Genomic DNA, 7,879 nt, shown 5'->3' with positions numbered 1-7,879 from the left:
AGATCTTGGAGCAGTTCCAACCATTTAGGAGCCAATGGAACTTTTCTGCGATAATGAAGGTGCGGTTGTTATGACTAAAGAACCAAGAGACCATGGCAAATCAATACATATCGACAAAAAGTACCATTACATCAGATATAGAGTAGAAGAAGGTCACCTCATTATAAAGAAAGTATCATCATAATAGAATCATACAGTTCCTTTGACGAAGGCTCTGAGTAGGGTTAAGCATAATCAACATACTAGAAGCATTTGTTTGAGATATGATATTAGTTTTAGTAGTAAGATAAGTAGTTTGAAACTTGTAACAAAATAAATGTAATTGACTATTGGTGATTAAATAATAGAAATTATTTATGAGTTTGTTTTACTACCTTTGTCAATTGGTTATTGTCACACCCTCGAACCAGACAACGGAAACGTACAGGGCGGATGATTTCATCTTGTTATATCATCACAGTATATATAATTGAATCAAAGACAACATCATCATCATACATAAAATATACCAACCATCATAGTTTTACATAAATGTGTTTGTTCACAAATTACATCCCCAAATATTAAATGTATGATGAAAGAAAAAACACAACATCGGCATTTCCTTGGCGACCAACCTATTTAACGAGTCCTTGAGAATACATGTTATTTTGAAAATTTTCAATATATATAATGTTGGTGAGTTCATAAGAATGTGTGTATGAAAAGTTTTGTATCATTTTGTAAACACCAGAAAATCCGATATTTTCCGTAAAATTAGTTTAAGTGTTTTGTTTCAAATCTTGTATTAAAGCATGTGTGTTCCTGTTTTGACAATGTATAAAGAGAGAGTTCCAGAAAATCCTATTTTTTCTGATGAAAGTATATTGTAGTGTATAGCATGTAGTCTCTAGAAAATCCGATATTTTCTGTTTGTAAAATAGTTGTGGTCTTAAAATCCTAAGACCCGAGTAATGTAGTAAATGTATAGTTTGTACTTTGTAACAAGAGTATAGTATGTGTGTTCTGTAAATATATTGTGTTTTGTTAATCTCTATGTGTGTTTCTATAACCATACTTGATATGAATGATATGCTTGTCGTGACGTTCTTCAGGCGTCGGTTACGGAAAGACATTTGTTACCCTAGACTGGCCCGTCTAGCTGTAGCAAGCAGCTCAGGTGTGGGGTGTCATCCCCGTATAGATCTATACATAAATTCTCGCTCTCCCTCAAGGAGACTGTAGTTATAACTACAGGACTTACAGTGTACACTAGGTAGGTATGAGTGAAGGAGTGTCTCACAAGGGCCTTAACTAAATTTACGTGAATGGTGTATCAAATTATCTACCGCTTTAAATAATGTTTCGAGTATGTATTTTGGGTAAAATGCATCGGTGATAAATATATATATATATATATATATATATATATATATATATATATATATATATATAATCAAAATGTCAAATATTTATTATTATTGACCCGATTAACATAGTATGTGTTGTAAAGGCCCAATGAGGAAGTAAATGGGCGTATAAGTCCCAATTAGGAATAAATTTCCAAACATGGCCCAATAAGCATGTAAATGGGTTTATATGACCCAATTAGAGTAAAAATGTTGTAAATAGTCTGTTAGTTATCAGAGTAAAAATTTGCTTGACCATTGCACCAAATCATTGCTGATTCAGCAGCAATCAACAAATAAGTACGATCAATAAGGGTCATATCGTGATATGTCACATAGTAGTCCTTAACAAATTCACTAGATGACTCGGGAAGTGACTGAAGAACCCAGTCAATAGCCAACTTCCTTGGGAACACGACACCCAACATTCTTAGCCTGTCAATGTGTGACTTTATATCCAAGACATGTGCACACACAGACTTTCCATCCTTGTGCTTGCTATCCAATAAGGCTTGAGTGATCTTGAACCTTTCAAGTCTTCGAGCTTGTGGGTTAGAGAGAATAATTGGAGGAGGTGGAGGAAATGAAGCATTATATTGTGGAATATCATCTTGAAGAGGAAAGCTTGTTCCAAAAGATTTGGGAAGACAATAGTTATCTGAACTAGACATCCACTATGGGAGAAATTCAAGTTGATTTAAGTCCTTAATATAATACCCAAATGAAATATTAAGGCTAGGACCCAACACAATATTTTACAATTTGAAAGAGGGATGTCGTAATCCGATTGCAAAATATTTGAAGTTAGGTAAACTGAGATTTACCAATTTCCACCATGAAAAACGAAATTGATAATTCAGTTTTAAATGGATTGAAATTCCTAGATCCTTTGAGATTCATTGAACTTTTCAATGGTGCGTTTAAATCTTGATTGTGCCCTTCATGTTTATGACTGGGATGCCAAGGATCACAAACAAGGTATGAATAACCATGCAAATTAGCTTGGTACACTCAATGTTACAACCACCTAATCAATGTGCTGGTTAACCACACACACTCCATTGATCTAAGATTAACATCAAGCTACGCTTTGTCACGTACTTTCAGTCCTAGATTAGTGTGCCGATTAACCACACACGCTCCATTAACGAATTAACGAGGTGCAAAGTGTAATTTCATGGGTTAGCACCAAATTCACATTTTTCTAAGTAACTAAAATTGGGAATTTATAAGTGTTTAGTTACTTAGTATTTCATTACACTTTTAATGAGAATTTAAATGTCCTGAAAAACTTGTTTAGCTAACGACCCTCCACAACTCAAGGAAGCGGTGGGCGAGAGTGGACACCCATTAAACTTCCATTTTATATGCAGTAACCTTATACCCCCCTTATAGACCGGCTCCGTGAATGAGGCCTACTAACGGTAAGACTGACTTTGATTTTATACATATATATAACTATTAAACCTATAGTATTATAATAGTATAAGGTTTGGATTTTAAACTTTTAAAATTCTAGGGTTTGGAACTAAATGTTTCAAAGAGAGACTTTGCATTTACAAATTCCAAAACTTGAGGGCAAGTTTTGAACTATTCAAAAAAAAATTTGTTTCCATAACTTATGAGTTTAATATAGTTTTTATTAAAATACTCTTGACATTCCATAACTTGAGGACAAGTATGGAGTTCATAAAACATTTATGTAAAAGACCCTTCAAGTTCGATAACTTCAGGATAAGTTATGGAAGACTTAAAACCATTTTATGATGACATTTAAAAATGAGACTTTTCACTTTCCATAACTTGACGACAAGTTATGGATTTCATCAAAAACATTTACATCAAAAATTCTAACTAATAAAATGAAACATTTTGTCTATGACCTAATTAAACTCATAAGTTAAGATAATTCATATCAAACAAATTTAAAAAATTAGCCTAATCATATAAACAAATACAAATCTTGAAACTATGACAATTATCTATTAATTTAGATGAGAATCATCATTACTATAACAACAAAATCAATTTTTATGAACTAAAACATTTTGTCGTAATGATTCTATTAAAAAACAGGCCAAAAACTCGAAAAACTTTCCACTGGAGCACCAACTCGGCGAGTACATGAACTAGACTCGTCGAGTTGGACTTTTTTTGAGTGGACTCGGTGATTTCACTCTCCAAGAGGCAGAAAATCGATTTTTTTAACTTTGAAAATTACATTTGCATCAAATATAATTGAAAAAAAATCATAGGCTCTGGTACCATTGATGGGTTTTAGTATACTACAACATCCTATGGTACACATACAACCCTAAATGCTTTGGATCTATGTTTTCTCTAATTATACATGCAATATTGTTTCCAAAGCATTAAGCCTACAACTAGCATGCAAATGACATAATCAACATAAAAGAGAATTATAGAATTACCTCTTTGTTGTAGCTTGTAGAACTTCTTGAGTTTGTCCTTTAAGAACTTAGAGCCCCAAGTTTTGCACCTCAAATGGAATCACAACACACCTAGAACAAAGGAGACTTTTGAGAGAGTATTTCTTGCACCAAAATCGGCTCAATGATCTCCAAGAACACTAGTGTGTCATTTTGGATGCTAAGGGCTTCTTATATAGTGTGGCAAGATTAGGGTTACACCATGTAAACCCTAATATGTGTGACTTTCCATATTCTTTAGGCTCCAAGGTTTTAAACCCCCATGGATCATCCATGGGTTGTAATATTGGTTTAGCCCAACCTAAAGAATCATGGATCATTAGCCCACACCATAAGAATGAATGATTTACCAATTAATCCCCATATATTTAGTTTGTCTCTTTTGATCACAAAATTAATTCCTAATTAATTCTTGATCAATACTAACTAAATCATAGGATTTCATATTAATATATTAGAACTTATAATATATTAACAAATCATAAATAACCTCTTCTCAAAAGTGCATCCTATTAAATTGTCCTGGTGATATGCAACCCAAATGGGCCATGCTACTCTCGGGTCAAGTAGATACCAATTATAGTTATGGGCTTAGACGCCTTACCCAACACAAAGCCCTTACACAATCGACTTCCGGCCCATGGCCCTAAATCACAGAATGATCCCGAACAGGGTGTTACAACATGGTGATTAGGAAATTTTTTAAAACATGCACAATAAATAACCATTATTCAAATATCAGGAGAATCTGCAACATCTATCCACAGGGCACTCTTAGTCCACCACAAAGCAACACACTCTTTATAAGTAGGCTATAACAATTCGTTTGGGGAATGCTGCAGAAAACAATATATAAAGGTTAATGTCACTACAAGAAAAAAGGGTATCAAAGACTGATATAATCAGTCTCTGATGATCAATAATCAGTCTCTGATGAGAATCAGGGACTGATTTTGCTAGTCCCCAGCTAGTCCCCGAGACCTAGTCTTAGATAATCGATTTTTTTTGTATTTGGGACTAAAAATTAGTCCCTAATTGATCAATGTATCAAACACTAAAAATCAGTCTTAGATAATATCATATTCAGTCTCTAATTTGTTTTATTCAAATCCCCAATTTGACATAATATCAGTCCATAATACTATCTTTTAAAGACTGAATATTAGCCCCTTATAATATATTATTCAGTATGTAATATTTTCATTGAAATCTTTATTTCGTGTCCTATCAGACCCTTTTGATATCATTTGGGACTGAATATCAGTCTTCTAAACTACCTAGCTTAGTATCCAATATTGTTTTTCAACGACTGAATATGAGTCTCAAAGACAATGTTATTCAATCCCTAACCTGATATTTCAAGGACTAAATACCAGTCTCGGATACAATGTCATTAGTCTCTAATAAGATTTTTAGGGACTGGACATTAGTCTCAGATACAATGTCCTTTAGTCTGTAATATGATTTTTCGATGACTAAATATCAGTCTTCAATACAATTTTATTCAGTCACTAACCTAATATTTCAAGGACTGAATACCAGTCTCAGATATAATGTCAATCAATCTCTGAACAGGTTTCTTAGGGACTACATATCAGTTTCGGATACAATGACATTTAGTCTCTAACTTAGGTTTTTAGTGACTGATTATTAGTCTAGGATACAATGTCATTTAGTCCCTAACATGGTTTTTTAGTGACTGTATATCAGTTTAAGATTCAATTCTATTCAGTCCCTAACATGAATTTTCAATAACTGAATATTAGTTTCTGATACAATGTCATTCAGTCCCTAACATGCTTTTTCAATGACTGAATATCAGTCTAAAATGAAATATCATTTAGTCCCTAACCTTTTTTTAGTGACAAGATATCAAACTCATATGCAATATCATTTTAGTATTAATAACTACTTGTAAGTGCTAGAGTTAAAGACAAAATATACTGAAAATAGAAAATGTATTGTAATCTAGACATCATTTCCAAATTAAAACAATAAACAAAAAAAGTCTAAGCAATAAGTCAATAGTAATACCATATCTGAAAAAGTTCTAACTTTTAACTTAAGATCATGACTATTACTCTTCATCTGATATGTTTGGCATGTCATCAGATGCACGAAATCCTTCTTTATCAGGCGGGCATAATATGTTTTGAGAATCTGGGAAGTTCGAGATCATAAATTGAAGCATCTTTTCACATTTCTCCTCACTTTGTTTCACTTTTTCTTTGTTTTCTCGAACCTGTTCCTCGAGTGCAGTAACTTTATTTTTCAAAGCCATTTCATCCGTTGAGGCTGATTGAGATGGTTCCGCTGCTGATAAGATATGTAGATCTTTTTTCCTCATAATAGGTCCACTTGAAGCCTCCCATCCAGATAGTAATGTTTTATGTCTTGCACAAACGGTTTTAACGGCTTTTTTCTCTATTTCATATTCCATTTCTGGAGTAATGCTTATTCCCGCATAAACTAATTTGGTACATTCATCCTCTTTCATTTGGAGAATATTTTCCTAAAACAACATAAAAACATATTATAATAACTTATATATAACACCAATATCAATATATTACAGACGGAAATTAATATTACTCGATAAATAATTCTTACATATTGAATGCGTGTCTCATCATTTAGCCATTCCTTTGTAGGATGAAAATGCAACTTATGATATAATTCGATTGGGGTGGGAGGCAATTGAGTCTCTTTGTTTTTCTGCATGCAATAATAAAAATTACATAAGAACAATTATTTATAATTGGTGTTCAATGAATATGTTAATACAAATATAAACTAATTGGCTAGTTACCATGCTAAATTTGTGATTTGCTATTGATCGAGAACCTCCTCTACTTGAAATCACAAGTTTTTCTCGATTATTTTTCATTTGATCTGCATACTTCTACAAAATTTAAATTAAACATGGTTACTAACATATAAATAAGAATTAATTACGTAAAAGATGTGTATAAAGAGCTAAAAAGTTACCTGTGCTTTATCTGTCTCCCAATAATCACACAAATGAGACCAATCTTCTTTGCTACGACAATCTGGATTCATTTTAGATCGTGCTAATTGTGGATCGGTCATTCTTCCATTTTTCTTCCAAAATCTTTCAAAGTATTTCGTGTGCGTTTCCATTGCCTTCGCATTTGCTCATCTACACATTCCATCAAAACTATATCTGTGTGCAGTATTTCAAATTTTGCCTGCATTTAGTACATATTTTAACTTTTAGGGATGAGATTTAGAACCGGACCGGTTCGGAACTCGAACCGGATTTGCTTTATTATATGAAGCGAAACATTTAAAAAAAAAAAAAACACAGCATAGATATGCTATCTTGCCGGACTTGTAGATGATTCAGTATTTAACAAAAATATAACTTTGTGCAGTCTAAAATGAACTAAAAACAATAAATTACGTGTTGAAAAAGAATCAGGTCATATCTACTTCATATGACTGACATATGCATATTTCAAAAATGAGTGAATTAAAAAAAATGCTAAAAAGAAATTTCGGTTCAACTCTAGTATAACTTACACGTAATCTATTAATCATTTCTTCTTTATTTTCTTTCGGTACTTTCTCCCATGTATGGAATTCCATTGGAAAAAACTTTCGCATCACAATTCTAACCTCCATTGCAAAATATACTGCTGAATCCCCAACGAATTTCTTAGTATATGTATCTTTTCTCAATGTAATCCGTGCATCTGGTTGATTCTCCACAATCTTGTCCAAAATATGCGAAGCCTTTTTATTAATATTAGGGCATCGCCTCCATCGTTGATCTACACAATATATATTGTTCTTAATATGTAATGTTATAAATAAAATAATAAAATCCATACTACTTACTTGGAGCATGAGAGTGCTCAGTTTGGGATTCCATGTTATCAGTCGTGTTAGAGACATTTCCTTCACCAACTAACGGTATTGAAAATCTTTGAGTATCTTCGGTGGAACCACTTTGTCTTGTTGCTATTTTCACATTAATTAACACATGTACAATTGAAGTAATTTAATATTATGTAGTAT

The sequence above is a fragment of the Lactuca saligna genome, chromosome 8 (assembly GCF_052625555.1).
Source record: "Lactuca saligna cultivar CGN05327 chromosome 8, ASM5262555v1, whole genome shotgun sequence".
Classification (NCBI taxonomy): domain Eukaryota; kingdom Viridiplantae; phylum Streptophyta; class Magnoliopsida; order Asterales; family Asteraceae; genus Lactuca; species Lactuca saligna.
The sequence above is the reverse complement of the archived record's forward strand: the minus strand, read 5'-3'. Positions refer to the sequence as shown.